The sequence below is a fragment of the Pristiophorus japonicus genome, chromosome 11, assembly GCF_044704955.1.
Source record: "Pristiophorus japonicus isolate sPriJap1 chromosome 11, sPriJap1.hap1, whole genome shotgun sequence".
In the NCBI taxonomy this organism is placed as follows: domain Eukaryota; kingdom Metazoa; phylum Chordata; class Chondrichthyes; family Pristiophoridae; genus Pristiophorus; species Pristiophorus japonicus.
The window spans coordinates 1,092,838-1,115,696 of NC_091987.1; the positions used below are offsets into that span (position 1 = coordinate 1,092,838).

General features: G+C 47.5%; 1 protein-coding gene across 1 annotated transcript in view; it reads right to left on the reverse strand.

Moving 5' to 3' along the window:
- LOC139275957 (interferon-induced GTP-binding protein Mx3-like) overlaps positions 1-16,986 on the reverse strand; it is a 69,232-nt gene extending 52,246 nt beyond the window's left edge. The window contains exon 1 of the mRNA XM_070893208.1: positions 16,949-16,986. The gene's annotated coding sequence lies outside the window, so the exon portion shown is untranslated. The remainder of the gene's footprint in view (positions 1-16,948) is intronic.
- Positions 16,987-22,859: the final 5,873 nt, after the last annotated feature.

Sequence of the window (22,859 nt, forward strand, 5' to 3'; positions counted from 1 at the left end):
CATTGACAGACGTAGGAACATTGACAGACGTAGGATCATTGACAGACGTAGGATCATTGACAGACGTAGGAACATTGACAGACGTAGGAACATTGACAGACGTAGGAACATTGACAGACGTAGGATCATTGACATAGGAACATTAACAGACGTAGGAACATTGACAGACGTAGGATCATTGACATAGGAACATTGACAGACGTAGGAACATTGACAGACGTAGAAACATTGACAGACGTAGAAACATTGACAGACGTAGGAACATTGACAGACGTAGGAACATTGACATAGGAACATTGAAATAGGAACATTGAAATAGGAACATTGACATAGGAACATTGACATAGGAACATTGACATAGGAACATTGACATAGGAACATTGACATAGGAACATTGACATAGGAACATTGACATAGGAACATTGACATAGGAACATTGACAGACGTAGGAACATTGACAGACGTAGGAACATTGACAGAGGTAGGAACATTGACAGAGGTAGGAACATTGACAGACGTAGGAACATTGACAGACGTAGGAACATTGACAGACGTAGGAACATTGACAGGCGTAGGAACATTGACAGGCGTAGGAACATTGACAGGCGTAGGAACATTGACAGGCGTAGGAACATTGACAGGCGTAGGAACATTGACAGGCGTAGGAACATTGACAGGCGTAGGAACATTGACAGGCGTAGGAACATTGACAGGCGTAGGAACATTGACAGGCGTAGGAACATTGACAGGCGTAGGAACATTGACAGGCGTAGGAACATTGACAGGCGTAGGAACATTGACAGGCGTAGGAACATTGACATAGGAACATTGACAGATGTAGGAACATTGACAGACGTAGGAACATTGACAGACATAGGAACATTGACAGACATAGGAACATTGACAGACATAGGAACATTGACATAGGAACATTGACAGACATAGGAACATTGACAGACGTAGGGACATTGACAGATGTAGGGACATTGACAGACGTAGGAACATTGACAGACATAGGAACATTGACTGTAGGAACATTGACAGACGTAGGAACATTGACAGACGTAGGAACATTGACAGACGTAGGAACATTGACAGACGTAGGAACATTGACATAGGAACATTGACAGACGTAGGAACATTGACAGACGTAGGGACATTGACAGACGTAGGAACATTGACAGACGTAGGAACATTGACAGACGTAGGAACATTGACAGACAGATGTAGGAACATTGACAGACAGATGTAGGAACATTGACAGACGTAGAAACATTGACAGACAGATGTAGGAACATTGACAGATGTAGGAACATTGACAGACGTAGGAACATTGACAGACGTAGGAACATTGACAGACGTAGGAACATTGACAGACGTAGGAACATTGACAGACGTAGGAACATTGACAGACGTAGGAACATTGACAGACAGATGTAGGAACATTGACATAGGAACATTGACAGACGTAGGAACATTGACAGACGTAGGAACATTGACAGACGTAGGAACATTGACATAGGAACATTGACAGACGTAGGAACATTGACAGACGTAGGAACATTGACAGACGTAGGAACATTGACAGACGTAGGAACATTGACAGACGTAGGGACATTGACAGACGTAGGGACATTGACAGACGTAGGGACATTGACAGACGTAGGGGCATTGACAGACGTAGGGGCATTGACAGGCGTAGGAGCATTGACAGGCGTAGGAGCATTGACAGGCGTAGGAGCATTGACAGGCGTAGGAGCATTGACAGGCGTAGGAACATTGACAGGCGTAGGAACATTGACAGGCGTAGGAACATTGACAGGCGTAGGAACATTGACAGGCGTAGGAACATTGACAGGCGTAGGAACATTGACAGGCGTAGGAACATTGACAGGCGTAGGAACATTGACAGGCGTAGGAACATTGACAGGCGTAGGAACATTGACAGGCGTAGGAACATTGACAGGCGTAGGAACATTGACATAGGAACATTGACAGACGTAGGAACATTGACAGACGTAGGAACATTGACAGACGTAGGAACATTGACAGACGTAGGAACATTGACAGACATAGGAACATTGACAGACATAGGAACATTGACAGACATAGGAACATTGACATAGGAACATTGACAGACGTAGGAACATTGACAGACGTAGGGACATTGACAGACGTAGGGACATTGACAGACGTAGGGACATTGACAGACGTAGGGACATTGACAGACGTAGGGACATTGACTGTAGGAACATTGACAGACGTAGGAACATTGACAGACGTAGGAACATTGACAGACGTAGGAACATTGACATAGGAACATTGACAGACGTAGGAACATTGACAGACGTAGGGACATTGACAGACGTAGGAACATTGACAGACGTAGGAACATTGACAGACAGATGTAGGAACATTGACAGACAGATGTAGGAACATTGACAGACAGATGTAGGAACATTGACAGACAGACGTAGGAACATTGACAGACAGATGTAGGAACATTGACAGACGTAGGAACATTGACAGACGTAGGAACATTGACAGACGTAGGAACATTGACAGACGTAGGAACATTGACAGACAGATGTAGGAACATTGACAGACGTAGGAACATTGACAGACAGACGTAGGAACATTGACAGACGTAGGAACATTGACAGACGTAGGAACATTGACAGACGTAGGAACATTGACAGACAGATGTAGGAACATTGACATAGGAACATTGACAGACGTAGGAACATTGACAGACGTAGGAACATTGACAGACGTAGGAACATTGACATAGGAACATTGACAGACGTAGGAACATTGACAGACGTAGGAACATTGACAGACGTAGGGACATTGACAGACGTAGGGACATTGACAGACGTAGGGACATTGACAGACGTAGGGACATTGACAGACGTAGGGACATTGACAGACGTAGGGACATTGACAGACGTAGGGGCATTGACAGGCGTAGGAGCATTGACAGGCGTAGGAGCATTGACAGGCGTAGGAGCATTGACAGGCGTAGGAACATTGACAGGCGTAGGAACATTGACAGGCGTAGGAACATTGACAGGCGTAGGAACATTGACAGGCGTAGGAACATTGACAGGCGTAGGAACATTGACAGGCGTAGGAACATTGACAGGCGTAGGAACATTGACAGGCGTAGGAACATTGACAGGCGTAGGAACATTGACATAGGAACATTGACAGATGTAGGAACATTGACAGACGTAGGAACATTGACAGACGTAGGAACATTGACAGACGTAGGAACATTGACAGACGTAGGAACATTGACAGACGTAGGAACATTGACAGACATAGGAACATTGACAGACATAGGAACATTGACAGACATAGGAACATTGACAGATGTAGGAACATTGACATAGGAACATTGACAGACATAGGAACATTGACAGACGTAGGGACATTGACAGACGTAGGGACATTGACAGACGTAGGGACATTGACAGACGTAGGGACATTGACTGTAGGAACATTGACAGACGTAGGAACATTGACAGACGTAGGAACATTGACAGACGTAGGAACATTGACATAGGAACATTGACAGACGTAGGAACATTGACAGACGTAGGGACATTGACAGACGTAGGAACATTGACAGACGTAGGAACATTGACAGACGTAGGAACATTGACAGACAGATGTAGGAACATTGACAGACAGATGTAGGAACATTGACAGACAGACGTAGGAACATTGACAGACAGATGTAGGAACATTGACAGATGTAGGAACATTGACAGACGTAGGAACATTGACAGACGTAGGAACATTGACAGACGTAGGAACATTGACAGACGTAGGAACATTGACAGACGTAGGAACATTGACAGACGTAGGAACATTGACAGACGTAGGAACATTGACAGACAGATGTAGGAACATTGACAGACGTAGGAACATTGACAGACAGACGTAGGAACATTGACAGACGTAGGAACATTGACAGACGTAGGAACATTGACAGACGTAGGAACATTGACAGATGTAGGAACATTGACAGACGAAGTTAAGGAATTGAGACTTAAATTAGTGGAGCAAGCCAATCAAATTGAGACTCTCCAAAATGATTTTAAAACTCTATACGTTGCATCTGGTGTCTTGTATGACTATGGCAGATAATAGCAAGCAAAATGAAGAGAAAATGAGGCAAAAGTGCACAGAGGCTCAAAACCAAGTAGATGATTTCGAAACCAAATGTTGTGAATTAGCAGCTGGTCATAGATCCCTTCAAGCGGCTCACATCACCGATAGGGAAAGCAGAGCAGACCATACTCAGTGCAAGAAAACTATCAAAGAATTAAAAAGCCAACTGATCATGCAAAAGGGTGTTCTGCATGTTTTGGGGGGGGGGGGGCGGGGGGAAACGGCCCTCAAGTGCTCCAACAAAATAGGGAGGACCAGGGGGGGGCATGTGAATGTGACCTCCACGGTGGTGATTGTAACTCAGGTACAGACCGCTGAGAGTATCGTCCAACCCCCACAGGCACCTGGCCATGACCCACCCCCATACCCAGGACCCCCGACGAGCGATCCTATCCCCATGCACCCTGTTACTACTACCCATACTCCTGGAGCAGATGCCAATGCACCCTCCACATACGTAACCCCCTTCTCCATAACCCAGTTGAAGGATTTAGCTAAGGAAGTGACCCCGTTGGACGGGAAGAAATAGCACTTATGGAGAGCAGCTGCAGACCAGACCACAGTAACGGGTGGTTTAGATGATGTGGAGGCGGTTAAATTTATACCCCTATGTATGGGGCCCATTATTTTCAGAGCTCTCCTCCAGTGAACAACAGAGAGGCGCAGGCACCTGAACTAACATGTGGGTCACCGTGGAGGCAGCCACTGGAGTAGGCAATAAAAACCCAATTGAAATAGGGAGACCAGGAAGATTATGGGTTGTATTTAAAACCATCTTTGGGGCAGGTTTAGATAGAACAGCCTTGGCAGATGCCCTAAGTTTACAGTGGTGGAAAACCTTATGTTTCCACGCCAATGCTCATGGCAAAGCATTGGTAAAGCATTGTGAAGCCTCCGATGAGACCCACACAGAAGCTTGGATCATTAGGCACATGACTAGTGCATGGCGAGAGTACCAGGAAAACCCCAAACCCACAGTCCAACAGGGACGAGTGCATGCATATCAGTAAGCCCCCAGACATGGGCACGGTCAGGAACAATGGAAAGTAGAGGACCACTAATACTGGACCCTATAACCCCAGTCCAAGGAATTCTTCCGGTTCGCCCCGAGGGCCATGTTATAACTGTGGAGAAACCGGGCACTGGCAGAGTCAGTGTTGCAAGCCCAGGGCCACCCATCACTCTAATCAAAGGGGAGGAACGGGTAGAATGAACCCGTACCATGAACATGATTATAACTATTGACGGGGTCCGACCTCGGAAGGCGTGTGTGAGCTAGAGTACGATAACCATAGACGCCCAACTGTTTTAGGTACTGGAGGAGGTCGCTATAGCACATTTATATGGACACGGGAGGATCTAGAAGCTGCCTCAGTAGTAAACAGCAATTCACACACGACAAAATGAGTGACCAGAAAGTCTTACTTAGTGGCTTTACTGGCCATAGCCTAATGGCAATGTTCACTGAGCCGTTAGAGATAGGATTGGGACATTATTTCTTTCAACATTCATGCCTATCCACTCCACCAGTCATGGGAGAAACAGATATTATAGGAATTGATTTTATGAGAATTTATAATTTGGCCTATGACCCGGCCAATAGATGTATATGGAAAATGTCAGACTTAATGCAGCAATTCGATACCCCCACCAGAACGTTTGATGCACGGGTGTGTTGCATGAAAACTTTCACTTTTAACCCTTCAGAGATGACCCTCTCCCCGAGCTATAGGAAATTCTAATTCAGAATGTGCATACCTTTGCTACCCATAAACATGAGTGCGGTAAAATGAATACTGACGTCCTAGTTAGGGGACCTGACCCGCCCCCTCAACGACAGTATAGGATCGCGGCAGCCGCCCAGGGTGATGTAGACAGTATTATACACAGTTTGTTAGAACAAGGAGTCCTACGACCCCTTGCGTCTGTTAACAATTCTCCTGTCTGGCCGGTACAAAAACTAGATAAGTCGTGGCGAATGACTATAGATTATAGAGCCCTTAACAGGACGATCCTGCCATCCGCAGTAACCATGGCTCCCACGCCTGATGTCATTCCCAGTTATCCCCGGCTGCAAAGTTTTTCTCAGTATTGGACATTAGTAATGGATTTTGGTCCATCCCCTGGCGAAGGAATGTCAATACAAGTTTGTCTTCACCCACGGTGACCCACGGTGTACCTGGAGCCGATTGCCTCAAAGCTTTCATAACAGCTCTTCAATTTTCTCCAACATCTTAAACTGCAGCTTTAAGGGTTTTTCGCAACCCTCGGCCCTTGTGCTCTGTGTAGATGATATACTTTTATAAACACACACTGGAACAACACACCAAGTTATTAGATGAGTTGCTGCGTGCCTGTTTCAATATTGGAATTAAGTTAAACACAAAGAAAGTTCAGATAGGAAAGTACTCAGTGCAATACCTCGGAATGACCGTCACCCACGGCTTGCGAGAAGTGAACTTACAAAGGAAGGAGGCGGCCTCAAACCTTCCCATCCCGACAGATGTACCCTCACTCCGTTCTTTCCTCGGTATTACTGGGTACTGCTGTGACCACATAGAAGCCTACTCTCTCATACCAGCTGCTCAAAGAGCAAATCCAGTGGACCTGGGGTGACCCAGAACAGCACGCGTTCCAAGTACTTAAACAGGCCTTGTAACCGCCCCCTCCCTACTTAAAGCTAACCCCTCCCTACCCTTTTATTTAGAGACAGCCGCTGATAACACAGGCCTCACAGGGCTACTGTTACAGCACCATCATGACAAACTCCAATCCGTAGCTTACGCCTCACACGTCATAACACCAGTGGAAGCAATTTTCCAGCCCTGTGAGAAGAAACTTCGCAGTGTCTTTTGGGCAGTACATAAATTAGCCCCCTTATTATCTTAACGCCACACACCCCCATCAAAACGCTGATGGATGGAAATCTCAAGGAAGGCTCAGTCAGTTCCCAGCGAATCGCACGATGGACCCTCCCTTCTCCAAGGACAGGACACTACTGTCCAGTACCAGCCCAAGGCCACTAATCGAGCTCACAACATGTTGTACCCCGGCGACCCACATCAGTGCGAGATTCTGACTTCAGGTACCTTAGATGGTCCCTTTCAGTCACAAAGTCGAATTTAAAACTCACGTTTACGTGAACGGCTCTTCCGCAATTATAAACGGGCAGCAGTGCACAGGATTCTCAGTAATAAAAATGACCCCGGACGGCAAACAGGCTTTAGAACAGGCAGCAATTAAATTAGAAGGCAGTAAAGGAGCTCAAAGTGCAGAACTAAGCGCGATCGCCTACATAGTCATGGATCGAGAAAACTACCGATGCCTGTCCAAATTTACTCCGACAGCAGTTACACATGTAACAGTCTGACTAACTTCCTACCCATGTGGCAAGCTAGAGGTTTCACTTCCGCAGATGGAAAACCACTATCTACAGCCCCACTTTTGAAATTAATTTTTGATGCAGCCACCTCAAACCAAGGTCCGTATGTCATAACCAAAGTCAAAGCACATGCTAAGACTACCCCCTCAGGAAACCGAATGGCGGACGAACTAGCAACAGAAGCGGCCCATACAGGTTTCCTAAGGGAAACCTTAGAAAAAGGAAAAACCACACCAATGGCATCAGTTGCTGTTACCCGCCCGATACTGGACTTGGCAGCCAATCAGGCTACAGACCCTGATCTTAAAACCATACAATTAGGGAACGCATGTCCCAAATCATACCTAGGACAAAATTTACAGCTCCACGACGGAGTAGTACTTAAAGACGGCAAATATGTAGTCCCAGTGTCAGAAAGGAGAGAATTTATTTGCAAATGCCACGATATCAATGGGCATCAGGGCCCGCAGCCAAATTGAAGGAGCTCTGCTGGTGGCCTGGAATACAGCAAGAAGTGGAAGGGTATGTCAAAAACTGCCTGATATGTGCTCACAATCCAACACAGTACAAAAAACAGGCAGAATTAGGACATACTAGACAGGGCAAGGGCCCTTGAACTCAACTTCAGATAGACTATGTAGGACCTTTACCCAACTGTCCGGGTGGTAAGAAATACATCCGAGTCGTGGTGGACATATTCTCCAAATGGATCGAAGCATTTCCAACTAACAATAACTCGGCCGCCACAACCACAAAAATCCTTATGGAAGAAATGTTCTCCAGATGAGGATTGCCAGAGGGCACCGATTCTGACCAGGGAATACATTTCACGGGACAAGTTATGCAGCAGGTCATGCAATTGGCCGGGGTAAAACAGAAATTCCATATCGCCACCACCCGGGACCAAGCGGAGTGGTAGAGCGCATGAATCGAACATTAAAAACAATGTTACAAAAATCAATACAGCAGAACCACACATCCTGGAACAAGGTCCTCCCTTATGTATTAATGGCCATCCGAAACACTGTGGTAGTCTCTACAGGCTATTCTCCCCACAAGCTAATGACCAGAAGGGTCATGAGAGGTGTCTAAGCCTTCATGGGATTAGATTTGAATGAGATCCAGAAAACTTCCGTGTTCTCAGAGAGATACATGTCAAACTCGATCAAGTATTTGGAAGCTGCTAGAATGGCTGCCGCAGTGAAATTGGGAAACAAACATAAAAAAGTAAGGCCTACTTTGATGGGAAGGTACACCCATGGGAACTAAAAATCGGAGACCAAGTAATGGTAAAAATCCAGAAGGAAGGAACTTTCCTTGCCCCTAAATATGCCGGACCATTTAGTATAATGGAAATGGCTCGTGCCTCAGTGTTCAAGGTCACGGATGGCCAAGGGAAGTATAAGTGGCACCACCTTAACCAGCTAAAACCCTTTGGGAAAATAAACAGCCACATGTACCACGTCATGTTAGATTCAGAAGAGACCGGGCTCACCCCACCCGACCCAGCAGCTAACCCGCTCCCAGTCCAAGGTATAATACCCGTCGTGCCGCCTATCCAAAATTTAGAGGCCGCAAGTAGTTCAGTGGAAGCCACCACAGAAGAAGGTAATGATTCAGAAGATGACCAAGTACCTGCCCCAGGGACACCTGGCAAAGCCCGTGCCCCTCAGGATGAGACAGCACCAAGTCCAACAGACGCTTTGTCAGGAGTTTCGAAGCTATGAGTCTCACACCTCGAGTCACCACCCCCCCCCCCCGCCCCCTCCCCGGCCAGGAGAAGGAAGCGAGGACGACGGTTCCCAGAGAGAGAACGCGTGGACTAGAAACCATCCAATACCTTTGTCTGACTCTGCCCCGAGTTCGAGAAGATTGAGAAGACCTACTCCTTAAGGAGAGCAACTGATACTGTGTTTTATTATCCTACAGTGTGGACATATATGCCAGAAGTAATCCCATATCCTGAATCAGAACATTTTCGGGACCTCTCTAATGAATGGAGTAATCTGCTGAAATATGGACTAATGATTGCATTTTGTGTGTTTGTTTATTACTGTAATTTGCATTGTAATGTATCATTGTGTAAGTGGGTGTCAGGAGTCAGAGGGAGCAGACGGGGAACCCCTTACGAGATAGTAGAAGTAGTACTGAGGGGGTAACCATGGAGAGACTAACTTTGGTAATCATCCTCACCGTGGCAGCAAAGACCCAAGGTAACACTTCTAGTCCTCCAGTACAGGTATTTTATTATGCCAATGGTACTGGAGAGACACATTCCACAAACTGTACTAATGTAGCAAGCAGTTGGGAGGCCCCGACTAATGGGAATAATGTATGTGCCTGTAATGGTACAATAAAAATGTGCCACGCGACCAGCCTGGATGGTAACCTAACCAAGGTATGCATTAGGTGCAACCATGTGACCAGCCAACAATGTCACTCCATTTGGCAGGCCATGGTTAGGAGCCCTTTGGCAGGCCAAGAAGGGTACTGCACGGTCTCCTCGGCCAACAACCCCTCGACAGGGCTTCATTGTACTCTGACCGGAAGGGAAATATGTTGTTATATTAACAAAGGTAATGGTCAATTACAGTTGTTTATGGGATGTAGTAGTAACGCCTCTGTACTCAACATAACCAGCAATCCCCGGACCAACACAAAGCCCAACTGTTCATGCGAAAATCAGGGTAAAATAATAGTGCGTTGGGAACAATCTCCCACCACCACCACGATAGCCCCACCCACTCCCCCACTACAGAGATGCCCTATAAGTGGGAATGTCCATATATTGAACCAGGACCAAAGGGAGGTGTGGTGTTACGAGAAATGAATCAGGTTGTGTATGACAATGTACAGTATGGGTTGATACCTGTTGTACTTAACATCAGTAATAAAATTCAGTTACCCAACTGGTGCCCGGACAATTTATGAAATTGTGTCAGGATCTGATTTCACTACTGTTGAGACAAGAAATAGGACTGAATAAGACGGAAAGTAAGAATAGGCGGAAAAGAAGCATTGCAAATGACATGAGTATAGCGTACGGGGCAGGAATGGCCACAGTCAATACCTTAGATATTACTAATCTGAACGCTAAGATAAAGGGATTGCCCGGACAAATAAAGCAGGTTTTAAATAGTTTAAATAATAATCAGAGGCAGGAAGCTGGAGAGAAGAATGGTCACCATATTGGAAAGTCACACTCAGACTATCAACCAATTAATCAATACTGCCAAGAAAGCAGAGAACCAAACTCAGGCGCAAGTTTTGTGTAGTATTTATGGAAACTGGATGATAGAAGAATTACGGGAAAACCTGCAGGAAGCCAATGAGGGTAAAGTCCCACCTGGATCAACAATACACAAATTCAGAGTCTGACCTCGAACAAGGAACACCATCCTTTAGATGGATGCCAACTGTGAATACACTGCAAGGGGCGCTTCAACGAGGAATGAGCCAGACTAAGAGGAATGCCAGTGATTGGAATAATATTGGGGATACCAGTATTCAATAACCAGACTGGTATGACTTCTGTAAGGAATGTCGGAACAAGGCGGAGTATGGATAGGCCTGACCAATATCAAACCATATGCGGTAAATCTACCGACCGGAATGACTGGAATCAGTCTGCACCAATGCAGCCGAACTACCTGGACTGTATTCTGTCCATACAAGATCTATCCAACCAATGAGAACCAGTGTGGTTTCAAGAACACCACCGCCAAGAACTGTACTCTGACCACGTTGAATGTGAAGGCCCAAACATTCGTCAGGTGTGCCTGTTATAGCGGAAAATTCTCCCCTCGGGCAGCGGCACCTGTAGCATAAGGTTTAGAACTAAATATGTAATTGTAGTATTAAATAAAGATGGCTGCTCATGGCTTAGCAAAGCCCCAAGGGACATCAGCCAGCAGAAAAGAGACTGCATTCCTCGCTATCGATAACGGCTATGTTCTCACGCAGAAACACACTACAACTCTGCAGATGTTCCCCAGACGAGACGTCCTGGTCCGTAGAACAATACAACTCTGTAACAGGACTAAGATAAGGAGGCTACCCAAAGACAGCCAAGTACAGTAAGATAAGGGGGGCCTGGACCATAGTAACACATCTCATAGCAACCACATAGTCATATGATTGGATAGTGTCTGGCCGAAATGGGTTGATGTAACTGTAGTAAACTATATAAATATCCATGAAAGCCTTTGTTCAGTGGAGTGAGGTATCTGGACCCACCAGTTGCTTCACCTCCCGGCCGGCGTAATAAACCGTTTTGATGTATGGACTGACTCTGAGTGACGAGTGATTCTTGGAGGGTACATTCGTGCTAACAGTGCCTCTTTGGGAAATGGGACTTAATGTTTCACTGTCACCGAAAGGACCTACCATTACGGAACACAAATTTGCTCGATACCCAAGCCAAGTTTCTGCACTCACCCGTTGATACCTATGAGAATTGGAAATGAAGAAATTATTACTATCGAAAGACGAGAACATGTCAATATCGGTACAAGAAACCTTGAAAACCCAGCTGGAAACTTATTTCACCAGAAGTGACATCAACATCCAGTTATAAAAGGAACACCTAACGGAAATCAGACATAAATTAGATTTGGTATACAGAATTTATGAAAAGGTGGAAATAAATACCAGAGACATCGAAGCTGAAATCACCCGAATTAAGATCGACACTTGGAGGGATGAGATTTGGGATTGGGGAGAGAATGTAAATATCCATCCCTGGATCAGACTTTTCTCTCATCTTACCGTCATCTTGATAGCAATAATATTCCTAGCACTGATAATAATGGTAGCATATGTGAGAAAGTTGGTACGTAGATTGGAGTTACAGCTAGAATATGTACAAGTAGGGACAGCGTTACAAAATAGACAAAGAGGACCTCATATCGAAGACGAAACTCTACTGTGATCAAATCATTAATATATATATTATGATTGATCAAAGGGAGGAATGTGGAAGTATAGGCCATAAGGTAACAGGACGTTAATATGACGAACAGTGAAGAGTTGATGTAATGTGCTAGCCTAGTGGAGTTTTATCAACCCTATTATACACTGTCAATTTCAGCAGGAAAGAAGCTAGTCACCCCAAGTGTGTTACAATATGCCAGATGCAACCAAAACTCGGGAATCGGTCAGACATTAGCAAACAATGGTCATTGAATTTAGTTGATCACATTAGACTTACTGACATGATCGCCTTATACTTACTGATGCCAACTCGACAGGTTAGGGGAACAGGAATATTGCGTTAGAAAGAGGGTATAAAGATAAAGATAAAAGGTAAAAAGTCTTCCATTTCATCTGGAGATCGAAAATGGACCGTGTCCGCAGAGACACGATCTACAAATCTCTGGACAACGGGGGAAAGGATGTTCCGAACGTGGCCCTCATCCTGATGGCCACCTTTGTGTGCGGGTGCAGCAAGCTGTGCACAGACCCTCGGTACACAAACACCAAGTGTCAGTACATGCTGAGGTTCTACCTGTCCCCGGTGTTGTGAAGGATGGGTCTGGCCAGACTGTCGCGGAAAGCTCCGAGCAGTTGGACCATGCCTGTCCACCTGTCCTTCGTGGAAAAGTTTTTCAAGAAAAACACTTTTGACCACAAGGCCATAAAGCAGTGATCGGCACGCAAGGTCCTGGATGCCCCACGGAAGAAGGAGATGATGGATCCTGTCGGACGGTTCCCTGAGCAGACTGTCGAACTCGTTTGGCAGAATGTCTCATCACCAGAGCTTTCACACAAGCACCAAGACGTAGCTTGGTTGGCGGTGAGAAGGGCCCTACCCGTCAGATCCTTCAGGCACAGCCGGGGTTTCAGAGACACGGCACTCTGCCCCCGAGTTGGCTGTGGTGCGGATGAGACTGTCATCCATCTCCTTTGGGATTGCCCCTTTGCAAGGCAGGTCTGGATGGAGATGCAGTGGTTGCTGTTGAGGTTCATTCCAAGCAGCTCCGTAACACAGGACTCTGTGCTCTACGGGCTGTTCCCAGGGACACACACCGAGACAGACATCACCTGCTGCTGGAGGGCCATCAACTCGGTCAAAGACGCTCTTTGGTCTTCCCGAAACTTGCTGGTCTTCCAGAGCAAGGAGATGTCCACGGCCGAGTGTTGCAGACTGGCACAATCCAAGGTCCAGGATTACGTGCTGAGAGACACACTAAAGGTTGGTGCAGTCGCCCCAAAGGCACGATGGGGAAGGGCCAGAGTTTAAAGCCCTTTCGCCACGGTAAACCCGGGGGCAGGAATCAGACCCCCCTCGGCCTGTACTTGTTAATCTGCTTGTATACATAGAGCACCATGTACTGAAACACACCTGTGTTGTGCCATGTATAATGTCAGTTTCTGCACTGTTTAGGAACTTGTAAAGAAATGTAAATGTATTCTCATCTGTTCCGTGTACTGCTTTCATCTGCATAGTGCTACATGTAACGTGATTTACGGATTGTACTAAACTGCATCTTGAAATGAAATGCACGCTATTGCATTGTATGGAACTGCTGTCAGCATCCAAACCAATTGTATGGTATCGTTGACCGCAAGGTACTGAACTATTCTCCAATGTATTGTGAAAATTTTATATGAATAAAGTATATTTTTGAAAAAAAAAGGTTACGGGGCCCAGGAGAGGCGAGGGCCCAGGGGCAGCACGGACCAGCCCACACTGCGATATGTGTACGCACTCGGTCCGTGCAGCAGAGCTGGTCTCCAGTCGTCCTGGTTAACCCTTGCCACTGGATAAAGACCTCGCTCTGTCAAGCCCGTGTGGTGGCTGGTGTGCAACGATCACCCCACGTTAAAAAAAATCCACGCACAGGCATCTTCCATCCCCTCAACTGGAGTTCAGGACTAGAACATCGGGTCCTTCATTGAAACATCTGTGAACTCTTGTGGAAGCAAGTCATCCTGGTTCGAGGGACGGCCTGTGATGATGTCAGGGTCAGGAGAAGTATTGAGTCTCGTACTTCAGGCATCAGTGCTCCGACCTCTACAGTTTTTAATTTACATTAATGACTTGGATTCAGAAGTTCAACACAAACTGGTCAAATTCACAGATAGCACTAAAGTCGGAAGGATATCTGAATCTGAGGAAGTATCCAAGGATCTATGAATTGAATCAGATACTTGCATTTATATAGTGCCTTTGACATAGTGAAATGTGCTAAAGTGCTTCACAGGAGCGTAATCGGACAACATTTGAAACTCGGCCACATATTGAGATATTCAAACAGGTGACCAACAGCTTGGCCAAAGAGGTGGGTTTTCAGAAGCATCTTAAAGGAGGAGAGAGAGAGAGAGAGAGAGAGAGAGATGGAGAGTTTAAGAAGGGAATTCCTGAGCTTAGGACCAGGTATCTGAAGGCACAGCTACCAGTGCTGGAGCAAGGAAAACAGCAAGCTGGGCAAGAGACCAGAACTGGAGGAGTGTAGAGATCTCAGAGGGTTATAGGGCTGGAGGAAGTTACAGAGATAGGGAGGGGTGAGGCCATGGAGGGATTTGAACAGCAGCACAGAAAAGACTGAACAGTAGCAAATTAAATTTAATAGGGACAAGTGTAAAGTACTGCCCAAAGCAAGAAAACATATGGATGGAACGAGTACTTCATGAATGGTGTTGTAAAAGCAAAGGGTCAAGTAGACTGACACTTGACATGTCCAAATCTTCCAGTGCAGCAATCCACAGGCAGATAGAGTGCGGAACAGTGGAGTACGGATCAGAGGAAATCATGTTTAAACTGTACAGTGCTCTGGACAGACCACACCTGGAACACTATGGACTGGATTTTCGGTTTGTTGCCGCCTGTTTTTGCCCCGGAGGAAAGCATTTCCAGGCGGGCGTCCAGCTTCCAGTGCCCTGCCGGACATTGGGTGCCGGGTTTGCGGGAGCGCGGAGCAGTACCGCCCGGGATAGGCGAGCCGGTGTGCAGCGCCCCCTGGTGGGTGGACCGAGCTGTAGCGGCCGCAGTGAGGGAAGGAATGTCTACCTGAGGTGAGTGTGACTGGTTTTAATGTTTGTATTTTTGTGTTTCATGTGGATGTGGTGTGAGGCCGGCTGTACAGCTCAGGAGTTTCAGTTGGTCAGCCGGCCTAGTGCCCTAAGTGTGCAACGCCTCCCTTAGCGCTCCGCCCCATACTCAGGGCCCAGCTGGTGAATTTTGTGGCTGTAGACGCAAACCATTTCCCGGCGCAAAATTTACCGCCCCGCCCGGGTTACCGCCGCAATCGAGGCACGATCGAATTTCCACCCCTTTAAGCGCTGTCATCACTGAGACAGTCCTGGGACAGTGCCGAGGGCTGAGTTAGGAGGAAAGACTGCCCATAAAAACCTCATAGCAATAGAAAAAATAGCAAACAGTGTTGAAAATGTAATTCTGGAAACACTCCATTAAATTCAAATGTGACACTTGAAGAAGGGGCACAAGTTCAAACTGGCAACGGTCAAATGCGAGACTGAGTTCAGGAATTCCTTCATCACATAAAGAGCGATGAACAAGTAGTGAACTCCTGGGGAGGGCAGAGGAATCAGAAATCCTGGAATCATTTAGGTGGAATGTCACGTGGGTAGTCGGTGTTTTGTGGATGGATGAGCTCGGAGTGGCTGACTGATTTAATTAGTTTGTTGATTCATTTTTCAAAGTGAAAACAACTTTTAATTCTCTTTTGTTGCATCAGCGTCACCACAATCCACTTGAGGGAGGTTGCTCAGTGCTCCAATCCTGTAATAACCAGAACCTGTTTGACACAGCTTTATGGCTACCATCAACTGTGCATCTATTTATTTAACCACATCTGGACAAAGAGCAGGCATTCTCCCAAGATCTTGACATTTATTCATTTATGTTTTTATTTGTTGCTGGGGATGTGGGCGTCGCTGGCCAAGGTTACCAGCATTTATTGCCCATCCCTCGTCGCCCCTTGAGAAGGTGGTGGTGAGCCGCCTTCTTGAACCACTGCAGTCCGTGTGGTGAAGGTGTTCCCACAGTGCTGTTAGGGAGGGAATTCCAGGATTGTGACCCAGCGACAATGAAGGAACGGCCAATATATTTGCATGTCAGGATGGTGTGTGACTTGGCCGGGGGGGGGGGGGGGGGCGGAAAGGCGGAGGGGAACGTGGAGGTGATAGTGTTCCCTCAACTAACAACTAAAACAGATGATCTGATCATTGGTTTTGTTTCTCTTTGTTTGGCAGCTTTTGTGTGCAAATTGGCTGTTGTATTACAACAGAGCCTGCACTTCAAAAAGTACTTCATTGGCTGTAAAGCACTTTGGGACATCCCGAGGGTGTGAAAGGCGCTATATAAATGCGGATCTTTCTATCTTTACCTAGGGAAGCATAGGCTGACTGCAATTTATCACTAACCTCCTCCTGCAGAATATCCGCTTTCAGAGAGTGTTGTGGGTGGAAGTGAGCCACAGTTGGGAGCATGCTGAAAGCACTATGAGCTTCGATAGGATAATGTGCAGCAGGTAGCAGCGTGGGGAAGTTCGAACACCTGCCTTGTGGGACGGGATGGAAGATTGGATCTGCGTCTCTCATTTCCTTTCATCGGAAATCAGCTTCAAGCAAAACTGCTACACACACACATACACAAAACACAATGTAGATGACAGTTAGTTAGTTGAGATGGAGGAGAATCAAGGAGGAGGTAAAAATTAGATCTGGACCCAGGAGAGAACGGAAACTTAGTGCAACTCAACAAAGTCAACTGAGAAAAAAAAAGTCATAGGGCTTATGGTGTGGACATCACCAGATTTGAAGTAGGCCTGGGTTGAGTTCGCTGATCTCAGTGAGGGTGGCAGTAGGTGTGATACAATTGCCCTTGACACTCCTGAATGGGGAGGATAAAATAAAGCGGCTCGTGGCCCCGTGCCTCATGGTTATTCAGTGCAGCCCTGCTGGGAGAGATTTGTGTCTGTATGCCAACACTAACATCTTACCTTTCTATAGTTCTCCTCATGTACAAGCCATTGCTCCAACTAGATAATTACAGGTCAGGAAGGTCATTTGGCCCATCTTAGCTCATCCATCCAGGAAGATCTCACCCCACCCACCCACCTCCCCACCCCAAAATGTCCCTCAAAGGGGAATCGATACACACTTTAAACGGGAAAGGAAAAATTTGCAGGGGTATGGGGAAGGAGCGGGGAAGTGAGACTAATTGTATAGCTCTTTCAAAGAGCCAGTACAGGCACGAAGGGCCAAATGGCCTGCTTTTGCACTGTATGTGATCATGTGGTAAATGATTCCAGAGTTTTTTGCCCCCACTACTGTATCTGCAGGAGGGAAACTTTGGCTTAATGTTAAAAGTCCTGCCTCTGAGTTACAAGGTGAAGGATTTGAGCCCCGCTCCAGACAGCTAGAGTGGAGACTAGAATATGGTTTCTAAATACTGGGTTGATGTCCAGTGGGATGGAGTGACCACTGGCTCTGTGGTAGTGTTCCTGCTCCAAATTGGGGCTCTTTCGCCTTGGCTGCAACCGACCACCAGATGGTACACCAACATTAAAATCTTTGAGAAAGACAACGGGAAACCACCTTGGCTTCAATAGTGAGTGACTCAAGAATCTCATGTGGGACCTGCCCAGGAGTGGAACATAATGGATGGACTGGCTCTATCGGGAAGCTTATTCCGCACATTGATCACTCTTTGGGTGGAGGGTGTATAAAGAACCACATCGACTCAGTTGCCCATTTTACATCTCTCCCAGCTTCGAAGAGATGTACAACAGGCAGATGAATTGATAGCGCCCGGTTTACACGATCGGCCAAAGTCAAAATTACCCCCTTAGTGAGAAAAATAATTTCTTAGCTTTAATCTTAAAATTCCTTTCGATCTTAAATTTCCAGGGGAGGCCTGGCATTTCACAGCTTCCCCGTCTGGTGGGCGCCGTCTGTGGGTGCTTTTTATGTGAGGGAAACTCGCTGTGACTCTGCCTCCTTCGGTGGGCTCCCGGTCAGAGGTTGCTGGCCGGTGCATCACAGAGCTTTGCACCTGTGCTATTTTTGGCACCATTATGTATTGCCGTCTGAACTAAAGCCAACATTACCAAACTAATGCTTGGGGGGAGAAATTCGGCTGCTTTGGTCCTGCGGGGGGCGGTAACGGGGCGCTAAGGGATTACCGACGGGCGCGGCGATTTCACCGACACCCGTGAACTTCCCTGGCGGTTTTGCGCTGGTGCTAACACTTACCGTCTCGTTCACTTGCACCCCGTAGATCTTGATGTCACCCGGTGCACAGCGCCCCGTTACCGCCCGGATACAATATTCGCTCCCGCCCCCTGCATCACCTCGGCTGGCCACTAGGGGAGCTATCAGGTAAGGCAAAAATGTATTTCCCTCCCCATTCTGGTGCATCCTGATTTATTTTGACCCCTGCAATTGCTCAGCCCTGCACTCTGTCCGAGTGCTTGGGGCTGCTCTGCACGTAGCACAGGTGCCATGGCCCCACAGACAGCATTGGCCTTTAAGCGAGGGAAGGAGCCAGTAAAGGGGACAGTGCTGCACGGAACATTGTTCAGCACTCTGCCACTACCACTCCCTCACTCCCTTTAGCGCTCTAAGGGTAGTGATAATGTTTGATTTAGCGCTCCACTTCCCTCTTAGAGCTCTCACGCAGAAGTTCCAGGCAGCAGCAAATCTTTTTCTTTCGCCGATACTTTTGCGCTCCTTCAAAATATTTTGCCCAAAGCGGGGTGTTACGAATTTCCAGCTCTATTTTTTGTCACACAGCCAAGATAGAAGAGCCTAACAGCGAGAGAGAGAGAGAGAGAGAGAGAGAAGCAGGCCGGTTGCATTGCACTCCCGCCGTGTTCCTAGCAGCAGGGATGTGGGCGGATATTGCATCTGCGATGGTTTACCTGGACCCCACCCTAGACTGGGTCTGGTAACTTGCAATGGTGCTGGATCCAGTCTTTAACTTCAGCAAGGATTGAGAGTGTTATAGGCCCAGAAATCCCGGTCGGCTGCTTCCCGCGAACAATTGGGTAACAAAACTTTAAAAAGATGTGCACTTACCTGAAACTGCTGCGCCCACACGAGATCCCGGGCTTGAGACGTGCGCAGGCCTGGAGCTGGAATCACATGGCTCTGGGCAGCCAATCCAGCTACAGTATGTTCTCATTCATAATAATGGGAACTCCGTAAGTTGGAGTCCCCACCCATTATGATGAATGAGAACTCCCCCCGCCCCAAAACACTAATAGAAAATAGAAAAAATCACCACATATTTTTATTAATGTAAATTAAAGTTGTTTATGTATTAAAAATTTATATTTTTCTGATTTTTAAAGAAGCTTTTTTAATTATAGTTTAAAATAAACTTACCATAGTGGGGAGGGTTTTTAAATCAATAAAATGTGTTTTTATTATTTTATTTTATAATGTTTGTGTATTTTAAAACTCTTACACCTGTAAAAGTACGCTATGTGCTTGCTTTTATCAGGTGCAAGAGTTTTGAGGACATTTGCTGGGTAAGATATGGGTAAATCCCACAACCTTGCCCGTACAAATGTCCTCGCTCCCGATATACGGAGGACCTGTCGAGCTCCAGCTTGACAGATCGGAAAAACTGCTTTTCAGCGCATGCGTATTGTGCGCTGAGAACTGGCTTTTGCCATGCATTCCCGGGTCCGCACACGCCCCGCACATGCTCCGCACACACTCCGCACACGCCCAGCACACGCCCCGCACACGCTCCGCACACTCCCGCACACGCCCCGCACACGCCCCGCAAGCACACGCTCCGCACACACTCCGCACACGCTGCCGCACACTCCCCGCACACGCTCCGCACACGTCCCGCACACACGTCCTGCAAACGCTCCCGCACACGCTCCCGCACACTCCCCGCACACGCTCCCGCTCCGCACACGTCCCGCACACGTCCCGCACACAGAGGCCGGAATTTTTGCCCCATTCTTTACTTTGATGAGCACAAATATTCTGCTTCGATAAAAGGTGGATCAATAAAGTTGAAATAAATATATAGCCCTTAATGGATATTTAGCCTCTCAGTGAGGTAGAAACTGGGCACAAAAGTGAATGCCTTACTAATGTTGCAATTGTCGTAAAAACCCACTAATGTCCTTCAGGGAGGCACCTGCCACCACTACCTAGTCTGGTCTGTATGTGACTCCCCATCCCAAACTGCGTGAGTGGCTCGTTATACCACAGGGCAACAAGGGATGGGCAACACGTGCTGCCTTGTTAGTGTCACCCACACTCCAAGAGCAAATAATAAGTGGAACAAGCAGCCAGGCCTGGATTGGACAGATCAGTTCACCTGCAAACTAGAGTTTGCAAATCAGCGGTGAGCTGATGATTGCTGCTATATTATAAAAAAACATAAATCAAGATGATATTCCATTACCATTTGATACTGATTTATTAGAAGCCCTAACAATACAAGAACACAATTGAAAATTCATCCCGTGTTGCTGGTAATGTTACAGATTGTAAAGATCTTTTTGAACCATCTATCTGGAGAATTGTAAGATGAAGGATTAGAAATATTTTATGAGTTGTTATTTTCTTCCCCACTCCAAAATCATTCAGCAGGCAGCCTAAGAGAGGTTCCTGAGTTTTGCTACTGATTTAAGATGCACTGTGAACCTTGAAAAGCCCAGTAACTAAAACCAGAGCAGCGTGAGACACTGAAGTAACACTTTACAATAAGACTAAGGTTGTGCTCCCAGCACAGAGCGATTACAGATCTGAAATTCAGGAGTCGGTTCCCTGGCTGAATTTGCCCCAGTTTCTCTATTTATTCGCCTCCCTCATGCCCTTCAAAAACCCCCTTGGGACTCTACTCTTTTGTTATTGCGTTTCCCCTTCTGCCCCTCCCCACCCCAAGCCTACTCACTATCCACAGGCCTGCAACTAGCTGCTGTATTTGTACATAATCAGCATTGCAGATACACAAGTTACAGGTATTGCTAAGTTCCCGAACCCAACAAAACTAAGGCAAATTAGAGCAGTAATTATATTGAGTGAAAGTAGGTTTGATTACTGTGGAAGAGTAAGAAAGACTTGCATTTATATAGCACCTTTCACAACCACCGGACGTCTCATAGCGCTTTACAGTCAATTAAGTACTTTTGGAGTGTAGTCACTGTTAATGTGGGAAACGCAGCAGCCAACTTACAGGCAGCAAACTCCCACAAACAGCAATGTGACAATGACCAGATAATCTGTTTTTGTTATGTTGATTGAGGGATAAATATTGGTAGGTGTCTCCCCTCTCCCCCCTCGTCTCTCTCTCTCTCTCCCCTCTCCCCCCTCCCCCCAGTCTCTCGCTCTCCCAGTCTCTTTCTCTCCCCCGAGTCTCTCTCCCTCCCCCCAGTCTCTCTCTCTCTCTCTCTCTCTCCCTCCCTCTCCCCTCTCCCCCCTCCCCCAGTCTCTCGCTCTCTCGCTCTCTCTCTCCCCCCAGTCTCTCTCTCTCCCCCTTCCACCAGTCTCTCTCTCTCCCCCTTCCCCCAGTCTCTCTCTCTCCCCCCTCCCACAGTCTCTCTCTCTCCCCCCTCCCACAGTCTCTCGCTCTCTCTCTCCCCCCAGTCTCTTTCTCTCCCCCCAGTCTCTCTCTCTCTCTCCCCTTTCCCCAGTCTCTCTCTCTCCCCCCTCCCACAGTCTATCTCTCTCTCTCCCCCGCCCCCAGTCTCTCTCTCTCTCTCCCCAGTCTCTCTCTCTCTCTCTCTCTCTCTCTCTCTCTCTCCTCTCCTCCCCCAGTCTCTCTCTCTCTCTCTCGCCCCCTCCCCCCAGCCTCTCTCTCCCCCCTCCCCCCAGCCTTTCTCTCTCCCCCCCCAGCCTTTCTCTCTCCCTCCTCCCCCCAGTCTCTCTCTCTCCCCTCCCCAGTCTCTCTCTCTCCCCTCCCCCCAGTCTCTCTCACTCCCCCCTGTCTCTCTCTCTCTCTCCCCCCTCCCCCCAGTCTCTCTCTCCCCCCTCCCCCCAGTCTCTCTCTCTCTCCCTCCCTCCTCCCCCCAGTCTCTCTCTCTCCCCCCCTCTCTCTCCACCTCCCCTCTCTCTCCCCCTCTCCTCTCCCTCTCCCTCTCTCCACCCCTCTCCCAGCCTCTCTCTCCCCCCCTCCCCAGCCTCTCCCATCCCTCTCTCCCCCCCCTCCCCCAGCCTCCCTCTCTCTCTCCCCCCCCCCCTCCCCCAGCCTCCCTCTCTCTCTCCCCCCCCCCTCCCCCAGCCTCTCCACCCCCTCTCTCCCCCCCAGCCTCCCTCTCTCCCCCCTCCTCTCTCTCTCCCCCCTCCTCTCTCTCTCCCCCCC